At 49.7% G+C, this 15,660-nt stretch overlaps 27 non-coding genes across 27 annotated transcripts; all 27 read left to right on the forward strand.

Annotated features, from left to right (window-relative positions):
- The first annotated feature begins 83 nt into the window (after positions 1–83).
- Trnan-guu lies at positions 84–157 on the forward strand. Its single transcript has one exon. It is a non-coding gene; the product is annotated as a tRNA-Asn (tRNA).
- Positions 158–846: 689 nt separating this feature from the next.
- On the forward strand, positions 847–918 carry Trnat-cgu. The gene has a single exon. It is a non-coding gene; the product is annotated as a tRNA-Thr (tRNA).
- A 333-nt stretch (positions 919–1,251) lies between these two features.
- Positions 1,252–1,325, forward strand: Trnan-guu. Its single transcript has one exon. It is a non-coding gene; the product is annotated as a tRNA-Asn (tRNA).
- Positions 1,326–2,014: 689 nt separating this feature from the next.
- Trnat-cgu lies at positions 2,015–2,086 on the forward strand. Its single transcript has one exon. It is a non-coding gene; the product is annotated as a tRNA-Thr (tRNA).
- Positions 2,087–2,419: 333 nt separating this feature from the next.
- Positions 2,420–2,493, forward strand: Trnan-guu. The gene has a single exon. It is a non-coding gene; the product is annotated as a tRNA-Asn (tRNA).
- A 689-nt stretch (positions 2,494–3,182) lies between these two features.
- On the forward strand, positions 3,183–3,254 carry Trnat-cgu. Its single transcript has one exon. It is a non-coding gene; the product is annotated as a tRNA-Thr (tRNA).
- A 333-nt stretch (positions 3,255–3,587) lies between these two features.
- On the forward strand, positions 3,588–3,661 carry Trnan-guu. The gene has a single exon. It is a non-coding gene; the product is annotated as a tRNA-Asn (tRNA).
- A 689-nt stretch (positions 3,662–4,350) lies between these two features.
- Trnat-cgu lies at positions 4,351–4,422 on the forward strand. The gene has a single exon. It is a non-coding gene; the product is annotated as a tRNA-Thr (tRNA).
- A 333-nt stretch (positions 4,423–4,755) lies between these two features.
- On the forward strand, positions 4,756–4,829 carry Trnan-guu. The gene has a single exon. It is a non-coding gene; the product is annotated as a tRNA-Asn (tRNA).
- A 689-nt stretch (positions 4,830–5,518) lies between these two features.
- Trnat-cgu lies at positions 5,519–5,590 on the forward strand. The gene has a single exon. It is a non-coding gene; the product is annotated as a tRNA-Thr (tRNA).
- A 333-nt stretch (positions 5,591–5,923) lies between these two features.
- On the forward strand, positions 5,924–5,997 carry Trnan-guu. Its single transcript has one exon. It is a non-coding gene; the product is annotated as a tRNA-Asn (tRNA).
- Positions 5,998–6,662: 665 nt separating this feature from the next.
- Trnat-cgu lies at positions 6,663–6,735 on the forward strand. Its single transcript has one exon. It is a non-coding gene; the product is annotated as a tRNA-Thr (tRNA).
- Positions 6,736–7,072: 337 nt separating this feature from the next.
- On the forward strand, positions 7,073–7,147 carry Trnan-guu. The gene has a single exon. It is a non-coding gene; the product is annotated as a tRNA-Asn (tRNA).
- Positions 7,148–7,844: 697 nt separating this feature from the next.
- On the forward strand, positions 7,845–7,916 carry Trnat-cgu. The gene has a single exon. It is a non-coding gene; the product is annotated as a tRNA-Thr (tRNA).
- Positions 7,917–8,251: 335 nt separating this feature from the next.
- Positions 8,252–8,325, forward strand: Trnan-guu. Its single transcript has one exon. It is a non-coding gene; the product is annotated as a tRNA-Asn (tRNA).
- A 692-nt stretch (positions 8,326–9,017) lies between these two features.
- Trnat-cgu lies at positions 9,018–9,089 on the forward strand. Its single transcript has one exon. It is a non-coding gene; the product is annotated as a tRNA-Thr (tRNA).
- A 337-nt stretch (positions 9,090–9,426) lies between these two features.
- On the forward strand, positions 9,427–9,500 carry Trnan-guu. Its single transcript has one exon. It is a non-coding gene; the product is annotated as a tRNA-Asn (tRNA).
- Positions 9,501–10,191: 691 nt separating this feature from the next.
- Positions 10,192–10,265, forward strand: Trnae-cuc. Its single transcript has one exon. It is a non-coding gene; the product is annotated as a tRNA-Glu (tRNA).
- A 338-nt stretch (positions 10,266–10,603) lies between these two features.
- On the forward strand, positions 10,604–10,677 carry Trnan-guu. Its single transcript has one exon. It is a non-coding gene; the product is annotated as a tRNA-Asn (tRNA).
- Positions 10,678–11,373: 696 nt separating this feature from the next.
- On the forward strand, positions 11,374–11,445 carry Trnat-cgu. The gene has a single exon. It is a non-coding gene; the product is annotated as a tRNA-Thr (tRNA).
- A 336-nt stretch (positions 11,446–11,781) lies between these two features.
- Trnan-guu lies at positions 11,782–11,856 on the forward strand. Its single transcript has one exon. It is a non-coding gene; the product is annotated as a tRNA-Asn (tRNA).
- Positions 11,857–12,547: 691 nt separating this feature from the next.
- On the forward strand, positions 12,548–12,619 carry Trnat-cgu. The gene has a single exon. It is a non-coding gene; the product is annotated as a tRNA-Thr (tRNA).
- A 344-nt stretch (positions 12,620–12,963) lies between these two features.
- Trnan-guu lies at positions 12,964–13,037 on the forward strand. Its single transcript has one exon. It is a non-coding gene; the product is annotated as a tRNA-Asn (tRNA).
- Positions 13,038–13,726: 689 nt separating this feature from the next.
- Positions 13,727–13,798, forward strand: Trnat-cgu. The gene has a single exon. It is a non-coding gene; the product is annotated as a tRNA-Thr (tRNA).
- Positions 13,799–14,131: 333 nt separating this feature from the next.
- Trnan-guu lies at positions 14,132–14,205 on the forward strand. The gene has a single exon. It is a non-coding gene; the product is annotated as a tRNA-Asn (tRNA).
- A 689-nt stretch (positions 14,206–14,894) lies between these two features.
- On the forward strand, positions 14,895–14,966 carry Trnat-cgu. The gene has a single exon. It is a non-coding gene; the product is annotated as a tRNA-Thr (tRNA).
- A 333-nt stretch (positions 14,967–15,299) lies between these two features.
- Trnan-guu lies at positions 15,300–15,373 on the forward strand. The gene has a single exon. It is a non-coding gene; the product is annotated as a tRNA-Asn (tRNA).
- The last annotated feature ends 287 nt before the right edge of the window (positions 15,374–15,660 follow it).

A 15,660-nucleotide genomic window follows, 5' to 3' on the forward strand; every position in this document is an offset into this window, starting at 1 on the left:
GCAAATGCTACCATTCTGCGAGATTCCTGCAGAAGGTATACGAATTGCGTTGATATACAGAGCACAAGGGAGCCAAAGTCAAGGCCTCCGTGGCGCAATCGGCTAGCGCGTTCGGCTGTTAACCGAAAGGTTGGTGGTTCGAGCCCACCCGGGGGCGAAATCGTTTTAACCGGCACCGAGGTGAGGACATACGTCAACTTTGTTAGAGATACACAGCTAGTGTGACAATTTGGCTGCGTTTGAGTGATGCCACAGAGCCTTATACACATTCAGCCAAGTGACACTGTAGGTAAAAACATGGCCCTACACAGACGTTCTACTGTTTTCCTTTTTATTCGTCATGTGTGACACTGCAGTAGAGGGACGCCCACTACAAAAGACGCATTCTTTACATTCAATTTCAGCATATACGTCGCGAGTGCCATATGACAGGGCCTGTCTCTCGATGTCGATTTGTATTTGGTGTCTCTTAAGTGTCGGTCTGCAGTAGGCCGCTGTTGGCCGAGCGACGTGCAGTCGCCTTACATGAAGCCCCATGGGCAACGCCAGTGCCACTGTGGACAACAGCATACTGTAGCCAGAGAGACGAGCCGAAAGGCGCATTTCGCAGTCGAGCCACGCTGTCCCACAAGCTGTGCACTAGGTCAGGATTGTGCAGACCGCAAACTTTTAGTGGGCCGACGCTCGTCGTCGATCGCAAGGGCGAAACATTCAAGAGATTTGGAAAACGGCAATGTGGACACCCCCAGCAGCAGCTGTGTGCCAAATCCGATATCTGGTCGAGGGCTGCAAGATTCAGTATGATGAAGTACCAATTTGGGGATAGCTCACAAACGCTAAGCTGCCGCCTTCTTAGCTCAGTGGTAGAGCACTGGTCTCGTAAACCAGGGGTCGTGAGTTCGAACCTCACAGAAGGCATTCATTTTTTAAACCTTCCTGCAAGGAGCGGAGCTATCTCGAGCAGCATCTAACACATGGCAGTACACTGAATGAAAGGAATGTTCTACAACCTATGACAAGTATTCTACTGGCCTCAGAGGTTTTCTGAATGCATAGGTTGAACATTGGTTTGTATGCATTTTGTAGTATAATGTCATGCTTGGCGATGTCATTCGTTTACGAGCCTCGCTACAGTGTGCATGCACGTTATCCATGTGAAGAGGCGTAAGCAAATGCTACCATTCTGCGAGATTCCTGCAGAAGGTATACGAATTGCGTTGATATACAGAGCACAAGGGAGCCAAAGTCAAGGCCTCCGTGGCGCAATCGGCTAGCGCGTTCGGCTGTTAACCGAAAGGTTGGTGGTTCGAGCCCACCCGGGGGCGAAATCGTTTTAACCGGCACCGAGGTGAGGACATACGTCAACTTTGTTAGAGATACACAGCTAGTGTGACAATTTGGCTGCGTTTGAGTGATGCCACAGAGCCTTATACACATTCAGCCAAGTGACACTGTAGGTAAAAACATGGCCCTACACAGACGTTCTACTGTTTTCCTTTTTATTCGTCATGTGTGACACTGCAGTAGAGGGACGCCCACTACAAAAGACGCATTCTTTACATTCAATTTCAGCATATACGTCGCGAGTGCCATATGACAGGGCCTGTCTCTCGATGTCGATTTGTATTTGGTGTCTCTTAAGTGTCGGTCTGCAGTAGGCCGCTGTTGGCCGAGCGACGTGCAGTCGCCTTACATGAAGCCCCATGGGCAACGCCAGTGCCACTGTGGACAACAGCATACTGTAGCCAGAGAGACGAGCCGAAAGGCGCATTTCGCAGTCGAGCCACGCTGTCCCACAAGCTGTGCACTAGGTCAGGATTGTGCAGACCGCAAACTTTTAGTGGGCCGACGCTCGTCGTCGATCGCAAGGGCGAAACATTCAAGAGATTTGGAAAACGGCAATGTGGACACCCCCAGCAGCAGCTGTGTGCCAAATCCGATATCTGGTCGAGGGCTGCAAGATTCAGTATGATGAAGTACCAATTTGGGGATAGCTCACAAACGCTAAGCTGCCGCCTTCTTAGCTCAGTGGTAGAGCACTGGTCTCGTAAACCAGGGGTCGTGAGTTCGAACCTCACAGAAGGCATTCATTTTTTAAACCTTCCTGCAAGGAGCGGAGCTATCTCGAGCAGCATCTAACACATGGCAGTACACTGAATGAAAGGAATGTTCTACAACCTATGACAAGTATTCTACTGGCCTCAGAGGTTTTCTGAATGCATAGGTTGAACATTGGTTTGTATGCATTTTGTAGTATAATGTCATGCTTGGCGATGTCATTCGTTTACGAGCCTCGCTACAGTGTGCATGCACGTTATCCATGTGAAGAGGCGTAAGCAAATGCTACCATTCTGCGAGATTCCTGCAGAAGGTATACGAATTGCGTTGATATACAGAGCACAAGGGAGCCAAAGTCAAGGCCTCCGTGGCGCAATCGGCTAGCGCGTTCGGCTGTTAACCGAAAGGTTGGTGGTTCGAGCCCACCCGGGGGCGAAATCGTTTTAACCGGCACCGAGGTGAGGACATACGTCAACTTTGTTAGAGATACACAGCTAGTGTGACAATTTGGCTGCGTTTGAGTGATGCCACAGAGCCTTATACACATTCAGCCAAGTGACACTGTAGGTAAAAACATGGCCCTACACAGACGTTCTACTGTTTTCCTTTTTATTCGTCATGTGTGACACTGCAGTAGAGGGACGCCCACTACAAAAGACGCATTCTTTACATTCAATTTCAGCATATACGTCGCGAGTGCCATATGACAGGGCCTGTCTCTCGATGTCGATTTGTATTTGGTGTCTCTTAAGTGTCGGTCTGCAGTAGGCCGCTGTTGGCCGAGCGACGTGCAGTCGCCTTACATGAAGCCCCATGGGCAACGCCAGTGCCACTGTGGACAACAGCATACTGTAGCCAGAGAGACGAGCCGAAAGGCGCATTTCGCAGTCGAGCCACGCTGTCCCACAAGCTGTGCACTAGGTCAGGATTGTGCAGACCGCAAACTTTTAGTGGGCCGACGCTCGTCGTCGATCGCAAGGGCGAAACATTCAAGAGATTTGGAAAACGGCAATGTGGACACCCCCAGCAGCAGCTGTGTGCCAAATCCGATATCTGGTCGAGGGCTGCAAGATTCAGTATGATGAAGTACCAATTTGGGGATAGCTCACAAACGCTAAGCTGCCGCCTTCTTAGCTCAGTGGTAGAGCACTGGTCTCGTAAACCAGGGGTCGTGAGTTCGAACCTCACAGAAGGCATTCATTTTTTAAACCTTCCTGCAAGGAGCGGAGCTATCTCGAGCAGCATCTAACACATGGCAGTACACTGAATGAAAGGAATGTTCTACAACCTATGACAAGTATTCTACTGGCCTCAGAGGTTTTCTGAATGCATAGGTTGAACATTGGTTTGTATGCATTTTGTAGTATAATGTCATGCTTGGCGATGTCATTCGTTTACGAGCCTCGCTACAGTGTGCATGCACGTTATCCATGTGAAGAGGCGTAAGCAAATGCTACCATTCTGCGAGATTCCTGCAGAAGGTATACGAATTGCGTTGATATACAGAGCACAAGGGAGCCAAAGTCAAGGCCTCCGTGGCGCAATCGGCTAGCGCGTTCGGCTGTTAACCGAAAGGTTGGTGGTTCGAGCCCACCCGGGGGCGAAATCGTTTTAACCGGCACCGAGGTGAGGACATACGTCAACTTTGTTAGAGATACACAGCTAGTGTGACAATTTGGCTGCGTTTGAGTGATGCCACAGAGCCTTATACACATTCAGCCAAGTGACACTGTAGGTAAAAACATGGCCCTACACAGACGTTCTACTGTTTTCCTTTTTATTCGTCATGTGTGACACTGCAGTAGAGGGACGCCCACTACAAAAGACGCATTCTTTACATTCAATTTCAGCATATACGTCGCGAGTGCCATATGACAGGGCCTGTCTCTCGATGTCGATTTGTATTTGGTGTCTCTTAAGTGTCGGTCTGCAGTAGGCCGCTGTTGGCCGAGCGACGTGCAGTCGCCTTACATGAAGCCCCATGGGCAACGCCAGTGCCACTGTGGACAACAGCATACTGTAGCCAGAGAGACGAGCCGAAAGGCGCATTTCGCAGTCGAGCCACGCTGTCCCACAAGCTGTGCACTAGGTCAGGATTGTGCAGACCGCAAACTTTTAGTGGGCCGACGCTCGTCGTCGATCGCAAGGGCGAAACATTCAAGAGATTTGGAAAACGGCAATGTGGACACCCCCAGCAGCAGCTGTGTGCCAAATCCGATATCTGGTCGAGGGCTGCAAGATTCAGTATGATGAAGTACCAATTTGGGGATAGCTCACAAACGCTAAGCTGCCGCATTCTTAGCTCAGTGGTAGAGCACTGGTCTCGTAAACCAGGGGTCGTGAGTTCGAACCTCACAGAAGGCATTCATTTTTTAAACCTTCCTGCAAGGAGCGGAGCTATCTCGAGCAGCATCTAACACATGGCAGTACACTGAATGAAAGGGATGTTCTACAACCTATGACAAGTATTCTACTGGCCTCAGAGGTTTTCTGAATGCATAGGTTGAACATTGGTTTGTATGCATTTTGTAGTATAATGTCATGCTTGGCGATGTCATTCGTTTACGAGCCTCGCTACAGTGTGCATGCACGTTATCCATGTGAAGAGGCGTAAGCAAATGCTACCATTCTGCGAGATTCCTGCAGAAGGTATACGAATTGCGTTGATATACAGAGCACAAGGGAGCCAAAGTCAAGGCCTCCGTGGCGCAATCGGCTAGCGCGTTCGGCTGTTAACCGAAAGGTTGGTGGTTCGAGCCCACCCGGGGGCGAAATCGTTTTAACCGGCACCGAGGTGAGGACATACGTCAACTTTGTTAGAGATACACAGCTAGTGTGACAATTTGGCTGCGTTTGAGTGATGCCACAGAGCCTTATACACATTCAGCCAAGTGACACTGTAGGTAAAAACATGGCCCTACACAGACGTTCTACTGTTTTCCTTTTTATTCGTCATGTGTGACACTGCAGTAGAGGGACGCCCACTACAAAAGACGCATTCTTTACATTCAATTTCAGCATATACGTCGCGAGTGCCATATGACAGGGCCTGTCTCTCGATGTCGATTTGTATTTGGTGTCTCTTAAGTGTCGGTCTGCAGTAGGCCGCTGTTGGCCGAGCGACGTGCAGTCGCCTTACATGAAGCCCCATGGGCAACGCCAGTGCCACTGTGGACAACAGCATACTGTAGCCAGAGAGACGAGCCGAAAGGCGCATTTCGCAGTCGAGCCACGCTGTCCCACAAGCTGTGCACTAGGTCAGGATTGTGCAGACCGCAAACTTTTAGTGGGCCGACGCTCGTCGTCGATCGCAAGGGCGAAACATTCAAGAGATTTGGAAAACGGCAATGTGGACACCCCCAGCAGCAGCTGTGTGCCAAATCCGATATCTGGTCGAGGGCTGCAAGATTCAGTATGATGAAGTACCAATTTGGGGATAGCTCACAAACGCTAAGCTGCCGCCTTCTTAGCTCAGTGGTAGAGCACTGGTCTCGTAAACCAGGGGTCGTGAGTTCGAACCTCACAGAAGGCATTCATTTTTTAAACCTTCCTGCAAGGAGCGGAGCTATCTCGAGCAGCATCTAACACATGGCAGTACACTGAATGAAAGGAATGTTCTACAACCTATGACAAGTATTCTACTGGCCTCAGAGGTTTTCTGAATGCATAGGTTGAACATTGGTTTGTATGCATTTTGTAGTATAATGTCATGCTTGGCGATGTCATTCGTTTACGAGCCTCGCTACAGTGTGCATGCACGTTATCCATGTGAAGAGGCGTAAGCAAATGCTACCATTCTGCGAGATTCCTGCAGAAGGTATACGAATTGCGTTGATATACAGAGCACAAGGGAGCCAAAGTCAAGGCCTCCGTGGCGCAATCGGCTAGCGCGTTCGGCTGTTAACCGAAAGGTTGGTGGTTCGAGCCCACCCGGGGGCGAAATCGTTTTAACCGGCACCGAGGTGAGGACATACGTCAACTTTGTTAGAGATACACAGCTAGTGTGACAATTTGGCTGCGTTTGAGTGATGCCACAGAGCCTTATACACATTCAGCCAAGTGACACTGTAGGTAAAAACATGGCCCTACACAGACGTTCTACTGTTTTCCTTTTTATTCGTCATGTGTGACACTGCAGTAGAGGGACGCCCACTACAAAAGACGCATTCTTTACATTATATGACAGGGCCTGTCTCTCGAATGTCGATTTGTATTTGGTGTCTCTTAAGTGTCGGTCTGCAGTAGGCCGCTGTTGGCCGAGCGACGTGCAGTCGCCTTACATGAAGCCCCCATGGGCAACGCCAGTGCCACTGTGGACAACAGCATACTGTAGCCAGAGAGACGAGCCGAAAGGCGCATTTCGCAGTCGAGCCACGCTGTCCCACAAGCTGTGCACTAGGTCAGGATTGTGCAGACCGCAAACTTTTAGTGGGCCGACGCTCGTCGTCGATCGCAAGGGCGAAACATTCAAGAGATTTGGAAAACGGCAATGTGGGACACCCCCAGCAGCAGCTGTGTGCCAAATCCGATATCTGGTCGAGGGCTGCAAGATTCAGTATGATGAAGTACCAATTTGGGGATAGCTCACAAAACGCTAAGCTGCCGCCTTCTTAGCTCAGTGGTAGAGCACTGGTCTCGTAAACCAGGGGTCGTGAGTTCGAACCCTCACAGAAGGCATTCATTTTTTAAACCTTCCTGCAAGGGAGCGGAGCTATCTCGAGCAGCCATCTAACACATGGCAGTACACTGAATGAAAGGAATGTTCTACAACCTATGACAAGTATTCTACTGGCCTCAGAGGTTTTCTGAATGCATAGGTTGAACATTGGTTTGTATGCATTTTGTAGTATAATGTCATGCTTGGCGATGTCATTCGTTTACGAGCCCTCGCTACAGTCGTGCATGCACGTTATCCATGTGAAGAGGCGTAAGCAAATGCTACCATTCTGCGAGATTCCTGCAGAAGGTATACGAATTGCGTTGATATACAGAGCACAAGGGAGCCAAAGTCAAGGCCTCCGTGGCGCAATCGGCTAGCGCGTTCGGCTGTTAACCGAAAGGTTGGTGGTTCGAGCCCCACCCGGGGGCGAAATCGTTTTAACCGGCACCGAGGTGAGGACATACGTCAACTTTGTTAGAGATACACAGCTAGTGTGACAATTTGGCTGCGTTTGAGTGATGCCACAGAGCCTTATACACATTCAGCCAAGTGACACTGTAGGTAAAAAACATGGCCCGTACACAGACGTTCTACTGTTTTCCTTTTTATTCGTCATGTGTGACACTGCAGTAGAGGGACGCCCACTACAAAAGACGCATTCTTTACATTCAATTTCAGCATATACGTCGCGAGTGCCATATGACAGGGCCTGTCTCTCGATGTCGATTTGTATTTGGTGTCTCTTAAGTGTCGGTCTGCAGTAGGCCGCTGTTGGCCGAGCGACGTGCAGTCGCCTTACCATGAAGCCCCATGGGCAACGCCAGTGCCACTGTGGACAACAGCATACTGTAGCCAGAGAGAGACGAGCCGAAAGGCGCATTTCGCAGTCGAGCCACGCTGTCCCACAAGCTGTGCACTAGGTCAGGATTGTGCAGACCGCAAAACTTTTAGTGGGCCGACGCTCGTCGTCGATCGCAAGGGGCGAAACATTCAAGAGATTTGGAAAACGGCAATGTGGACACCCCCAGCAGCAGCTGTGTGCCAAATCCGATATCTGGTCGAGGGCTGCAAGATTCAGTATGATGAAGTTACCAATTTGGGGATAGCTCACAAACGCTAAGCTGCCGCATTCTTAGCTCAGTGGTAGAGCACTGGTCTCGTAAACCAGGGGTCGTGAGTTCGAACCTCACAGAAGGCATTCATTTTTTAAACCTTCCTGCAAGGAGCGGAGCTATCTCGAGCAGCATCTAACACATGGCAGTACACTGAATGAAAGGGATGTTTCTACAACCTATGACAAGTATTCTACTGGCCTCAGAGGTTTTCTGAATGCATAGGTTGAACATTGGTTTGTATGCATTTTGTAGTATAATGTCATGCTTGGCGATGTCATTCGTTTACGAGCCTCGCTACAGTGTGCATGCACGTTATCCCATGTGAAGAGGCGTAAGCAAATGCTACCATTCTGCGAGATTCCTGCAGAAGGTATACGAATTGCGTTGATATACAGAGCACAAGGGAGCCAAAGTCAAGGCCTCCGTGGCGCAATCGGCTAGCGCGTTCGGCTGTTAACCGAAAGGTTGGTGGTTCGAGCCCACCCGGGGGCGAAATCGTTTTAACCGGCACCGAGGTGAGGACATACGTCAACTTTGTTAGAGATACACAGCTAGTGTGACAATTTGGCTGCGTTTGAGTGATGCCACAGAGCCTTATACACATTCAGCCAAGTGACACTGTAGGTAAAAACATGGCCCTACACAGACGTTCTACTGTTTTCCTTTTTATTCGTCATGTGTGACACTGCAGTAGAGGGACGCCCACTACAAAAGACGCATTCTTTACATTCAATTTCAGCATATACGTCGCGAGTGCCATATGACAGGGGCCTGTCTCTCGATGTCGATTTGTATTTGGTGTCTCTTAAGTGTCGGTCTGCAGTAGGCCGCTGTTGGCCGAGCGACGTGCAGTCGCCTTACATGAAGCCCCCATGGGCAACGCCAGTGCCACTGTGGACAACAGCATACTGTAGCCAGAGAGACGAGCCGAAAGGGCGCATTTCGCAGTCGAGCCACGCTGTCCCACAAGCTGTGCACTAGGTCAGGATTGTGCAGACCGCAAACTTTTAGTGGGCCGACGCTCGTCGTCGATCGCAAGGGCGAAACATTCAAGAGATTTGGAAAACGGCAATGTGGACACCCCCAGCAGCAGCTGTGTGCCAAATCCGATATCTGGTCGAGGGCTGCAAGATTCAGTATGATGAAGTACCAATTTGGGGATAGCTCACAAACGCTAAGCTGCCGCCTTCTTAGCTCAGTGGTAGAGCACTGGTCTCGTAAACCAGGGGTCGTGAGTTCGAACCTCACAGAAGGCATTCATTTTTTTAAACCTTCCTGCAAGGAGCGGAGCTATCTCGAGCAGCATCTAACACATGGCAGTACACTGAATGAAAGGAATGTTCTACAACCTATGACAAGTATTCTACTGGCCTCAGAGGTTTTCTGAATGCATAGGTTGAACATTGGTTTGTATGCATTTTTGTAGTATAATGTCATGCTTGGCGATGTCATTCGTTTACGAGCCCTCGCTACAGTGTGCATGCACGTTATCCATGTGAAGAGGCGTAAGCAAATGCTACCATTCTGCGAGATTCCTGCAGAAGGTATACGAATTGCGTTGATATACAGAGCACAAGGGGAGCCAAAGTCAAGGCCTCCGTGGCGCAATCGGCTAGCGCGTTCGGCTGTTAACCGAAAGGTTGGTGGTTCGAGCCCACCCGGGGGCGAAATCGTTTTAACCGGCACCGAGGTGAGGACATACGTCAACTTTGTTAGAGATACACAGCTAGTGTGACAATTTGGCTGCGTTTGAGTGATGCCACAGAGCCTTATACACATTCAGCCAAGTGACACTGTAGGTAAAAACATGGCCCTACACAGACGTTCTACTGTTTTCCTTTTTATTCGTCATGTGTGACACTGCAGTAGAGGGACGCCCACTACAAAAGACGCATTCTTTACATTCAATTTCAGCATATACGTCGCGAGTGCCATATGACAGGGCCTGTCTCTCGATGTCGATTTGTTATTTGGTGTCTCTTAAGTGTCGGTCTGCAGTAGGCCGCTGTTGGCCGAGCGACGTGCAGTCGCCTTTACATGAAGCCCCATGGGCAACGCCAGTGCCACTGTGGACAACAGCATACTGTAGCCAGAGAGACGAGCCGAAAGGCGCATTTCGCAGTCGAGCCACGCTGTCCCACAAGCTGTGCACTAGGTCAGGATTGTGCAGACCGCAAACTTTTAGTGGGCCGACGCTCGTCGTCGATCGCAAGGGCGAAACATTCAAGAGATTTGGAAAACGGCAATGTGGACACCCCCAGCAGCAGCTGTGTGCCAAATCCGATATCTGGTCGAGGGCTGCAAGATTCAGTATGATGAAGTACCAATTTGGGGATAGCTCACAAACGCTAAGCTGCCGCATTCTTAGCTCAGTGGTAGAGCACTGGTCCCTCGTAAACCAGGGGTCGTGAGTTCGAACCTCACAGAAGGCATTCATTTTTTAAACCTTCCTGCAAGGAGCGGAGCTATCTCGAGCAGCATCTAACACATGGCAGTACACTGAATGAAAGGGATGTTCTACAACCTATGACAAGTATTCTACTGGCCTCAGAGGTTTTCTGAATGCATAGGGTTGAACATTGGTTTGTGTATGCATTTTTGTAGTATAATGTCATGCTTGGCGATGTCATTTCGTTTACGAGCCTCGCTACAGTGTGCATGCACGTTATCCATGTGAAGAGGCGTAAGCAAATGCTACCATTCTGCGAGATTCCTGCAGAAGGTATACGAATTGCGTTGATATACAGAGCACAAGGGAGCCAAAGTCAAGGCCTCCGTGGCGCAATCGGCTAGCGCGTTCGGCTGTTAACCGAAAGGTTGGTGGTTCGAGCCCACCCGGGGGCGAAATCGTTTTTAACCGGCACCGAGGTGAGGACATACGTCAACTTTGTTAGAGATACACAGCTAGTGTGACAATTTGGCTGCGTTTTGAGTGATGCCACAGAGCCTTATACACATTCAGCCAAGTGACACTGTAGGTAAAAAACATGGCCCTACACAGACGTTCTACTGTTTTCCTTTTTATTCGTCATGTGTGACACTGCAGTAGAGGGACGCCCACTACAAAAGACGCATTCTTTACATTCAATTTCAGCATATACGTCGCGAGTGCCATATGACAGGGCCTGTCTCTCGATGTCGATTTGTATTTGGTGTCTCTTAAGTGTCGGTCTGCAGTAGGCCGCTGTTGGCCGAGCGACGTGCAGTCGCCTTACATGAAGCCCCATGGGCAACGCCAGTGCCACTGTGGACAACAGCATACTGTAGCCAGAGAGACGAGCCGAAAGGCGCATTTCGCAGTCGAGCCACGCTGTCCCCACAAGGCTGTGCACTAGGTCAGGATTGTGCAGACCGCAAACTTTTAGTGGGCCGACCGCTCGTCGTCGATCGCAAGGGCGAAACATTCAAGAGATTTGGAAAACGGCAATGTGGACACCCCCAGCAGCAGCTGTGTGCCAAATCCGATATCTGGTCGAGGGGCTGCAAGATTCAGTATGATGAAGTACCAATTTGGGGATAGCTCACAAACGCTAAGCTGCCGCCTTCTTAGCTCAGTGGTAGAGCACTGGTCTCGTAAACCAGGGGTCGTGAGTTCGAACCTCACAGAAGGCATTCATTTTTTAAACCTTCCTGCAAGGAGCGGAGCTATCTCGAGCAGCATCTAACACATGGCAGTACACTGAATGAAAGGAATGTTCTAACAACCTATGACAAGTATTCTACTGGCCTCAGAGGGTTTTCTGAATGCATAGGTTGAACATTGGTTTGTATGCATTTTGTAGTATAATGTCATGCTTGGCGATGTCATTCGTTTACGAGCCTCGCTACAGTGTGCATGCACGTTATCCATGTGAAGAGGCGTAAGCAAATGCTACCATTCTGCGAGATTCCTGCAGAAGGTATACGAATTGCGTTGATATACAGAGCACAAGGGGAGCCAAAGTCAAGGCCTCCGTGGCGCAATCGGCTAGCGCGTTCGGCTGTTAACCGAAAGGTTGGTGGGTTCGAGCCCACCCGGGGGCGAAATCGTTTTAACCGGCACCGAGGTGAGGACATACGTCAACTTTGTTAGAGATACACAGCTAGTGTGACAATTTGGCTGCGTTTGAGTGATGCCACAGAGCCTTATACACATTCAGCCAAGTGACACTGTAGGTAAAAACATGGCCCTACACAGACGTTCTACTGTTTTCCTTTTTATTCGTCATGTGTGACACTGCAGTAGAGGGACGCCCACTACAAAAGACGCATTCTTTACATTCAATTTCAGCATATACGTCGCGAGTGCCATATGACAGGGCCTGTCTCTCGATGTCGATTTGTATTTGGTGTCTCTTAAGTGTCGGTCTGCAGTAGGCCGCTGTTGGCCGAGCGACGTGCAGTCGCCTTACATGAAGCCCCATGGGGCAACGCCAGTGCCACTGTGGACAACAGCATACTGTAGCCAGAGAGACGAGCCGAAAGGCGCATTTCGCAGTCGAGCCACGCTGTCCCACAAGCTGTGCACTAGGTCAGGATTGTGCAGACCGCAAACTTTTAGTGGGCCGACGCTCGTCGTCGATCGCAAGGGCGAAACATTCAAGAGATTTGGAAAACGGCAATGTGGACACCCCCAGCAGCAGCTGTGTGCCAAATCCGATATCTGGTCGAGGGCTGCAAGATTCAGTATGATGAAGTACCAATTTGGGGATAGCTCACAAAACGCTAAGCTGCCGCATTCTTAGCTCAGTGGTAGAGCACTGGTCTCGTAAACCAGGGGTCGTGAGTTCGAACCTCACAGAAGGCATTCATTTTTTAAACCTTCCTGCAAGGAGCGGAGCTATCTCGAGCAGCATCTAACACATGGCAGTACACTGAATGAAAGGGATGTTCTACAACCTATGACAAGTATTCTACTGGCCTCAGAGGTTTTCTGAATGCATAGGTTGAACATTGGTTTGTATGCATTTTGTAGTATAATTGTAGTATAATGTCATGCTTGGCGATGTCATTCGTTTACGAGCCTCGCTACAGTGTGCATGCACGTTATCCATGTGAAGAGGCGTAAGCAAATGCTACCATTCTGCGAGATTCCTGCAGAAGGTATACGAATTGCGTTGATATACAGAGCACAAGGGAGCCAAAGTCAAGGCCTCCGTGGCGCAATCGGCTAGCGCGTTCGGCTGTTAACCGAAAGGTTGGTGGTTCGAGCCCACCCGGGGGCGAAATCGTTTTAACCGGCACCGAGGTGAGGACATACGTCAACTTTGTTAGAGATACACAGCTAGTGTGACAATTTGGCTGCGTTTGAGTGATGCCACAGAGCCTTATACACATTCAGCCAAGTGACACTGTAGGTAAAAACATGGCCCTACACAGACGTTCTACTGTTTTCCTTTTTATTCGTCATGTGTGACACTGCAGTAGAGGGACGCCCACTACAAAAGACGCATTCTTTACATTCAATTTCAGCATATACGTCGCGAGTGCCATATGACAGGGCCTGTCTCTCGATGTCGATTTGTATTTGGTGTCTCTTAAGTGTCGGTCTGCAGTAGGCCGCTGTTGGCCGAGCGACGTGCAGTCGCCTTACATGAAGCCCCATGGGCAACGCCAGTGCCACTGTGGACAACAGCATACTGTAGCCAGAGAGACGAGCCGAAAGGCGCATTTCGCAGTCGAGCCACGCTGTCCCACAAGCTGTGCACTAGGTCAGGATTGTGCAGACCGCAAACTTTTAGTGGGCCGACGCTCGTCGTCGATCGCAAGGGCGAAACATTCAAGAGATTTGGAAAACGGCAATGTGGACACCCCCAGCAGCAGCTGTGTGCCAAATCCGATATCTGGTCGAGGGCTGCAAGATTCAGTATGATGAAGTACCAATTTGGGGATAGCTCACAAACGCTAAGCTGCCGCCTTCTTAGCTCAGTGGTAGAGCACTGGTCTCGTAAACCAGGGGTCGTGAGTTCGAACCTCACAGAAGGCATTCATTTTTTAAACCTTCCTGCAAGGAGCGGAGCTATCTCGAGCAGCATCTAACACATGGCAGTACACTGAATGAAAGGAATGTTCTACAACCTATGACAAGTATTCTACTGGCCTCAGAGGTTTTCTGAATGCATAGGTTGAACATTGGTTTGTATGCATTTTGTAGTATAATGTCATGCTTGGCGATGTCATTCGTTTACGAGCCTCGCTACAGTGTGCATGCACGTTATCCATGTGAAGAGGCGTAAGCAAATGCTACCATTCTGCGAGATTCCTGCAGAAGGTATACGAATTGCGTTGATATACAGAGCACAAGGGAGCCAAAGTCAAGGCCTCCGTGGCGCAATCGGCTAGCGCGTTCGGCTGTTAACCGAAAGGTTGGTGGTTCGAGCCCACCCGGGGGCGAAATCGTTTTAACCGGCACCGAGGTGAGGACATACGTCAACTTTGTTAGAGATACACAGCTAGTGTGACAATTTGGCTGCGTTTGAGTGATGCCACAGAGCCTTATACACATTCAGCCAAGTGACACTGTAGGTAAAAACATGGCCCTACACAGACGTTCTACTGTTTTCCTTTTTATTCGTCATGTGTGACACTGCAGTAGAGGGACGCCCACTACAAAAGACGCATTCTTTACATTCAATTTCAGCATATACGTCGCGAGTGCCATATGACAGGGCCTGTCTCTCGATGTCGATTTGTATTTGGTGTCTCTTAAGTGTCGGTCTGCAGTAGGCCGCTGTTGGCCGAGCGACGTGCAGTCGCCTTACATGAAGCCCCATGGGCAACGCCAGTGCCACTGTGGACAACAGCATACTGTAGCCAGAGAGACGAGCCGAAAGGCGCATTTCGCAGTCGAGCCACGCTGTCCCACAAGCTGTGCACTAGGTCAGGATTGTGCAGACCGCAAACTTTTAGTGGGCCGACGCTCGTCGTCGATCGCAAGGGCGAAACATTCAAGAGATTTGGAAAACGGCAATGTGGACACCCCCAGCAGCAGCTGTGTGCCAAATCCGATATCTGGTCGAGGGCTGCAAGATTCAGTATGATGAAGTACCAATTTGGGGATAGCTCACAAACGCTAAGCTGCCGCCTTCTTAGCTCAGTGGTAGAGCACTGGTCTCGTAAACCAGGGGTCGTGAGTTCGAACCTCACAGAAGGCATTCATTTTTTAAACCTTCCTGCAAGGAGCGGAGCTATCTCGAGCAGCATCTAACACATGGCAGTACACTGAATGAAAGGAATGTTCTACAACCTATGACAAGTATTCTACTGGCCTCAGAGGTTTTCTGAATGCATAGGTTGAACATTGGTTTGTATGCATTTTGTAGTATAATGTCATGCTTGGCGATGTCATTCGTTTACGAGCCTCGCTACAGTGTGCATGCACGTTATCCATGTGAAGAGGCGTAAGCAAATGCTACCATTCTGCGAGATTCCTGCAGAAGGTATACGAATTGCGTTGATATACAGAGCACAAGGGAGCCAAAGTCAAGGCCTCCGTGGCGCAATCGGCTAGCGCGTTCGGCTGTTAACCGAAAGGTTGGTGGTTCGAGCCCACCCGGGGGCGAAATCGTTTTAACCGGCACCGAGGTGAGGACATACGTCAACTTTGTTAGAGATACACAGCTAGTGTGACAATTTGGCTGCGTTTGAGTGATGCCACAGAGCCTTATACACATTCAGCCAAGTGACACTGTAGGTAAAAACATGGCCCTACACAGACGTTCTACTGTTTTCCTTTTTATTCGTCATGTGTGACACTGCAGTAGAGGGACGCCCACTACAAAAGACGCATTCTTTACATTCAATTTCAGCATATACGTCGCGAGTGCCATATGACAGGGCCTGTCTCTC

The sequence above is a fragment of the Schistocerca piceifrons genome, chromosome 5, assembly GCF_021461385.2.
Source record: "Schistocerca piceifrons isolate TAMUIC-IGC-003096 chromosome 5, iqSchPice1.1, whole genome shotgun sequence".
NCBI classification, from domain to species: Eukaryota; Metazoa; Arthropoda; class Insecta; order Orthoptera; family Acrididae; genus Schistocerca; species Schistocerca piceifrons.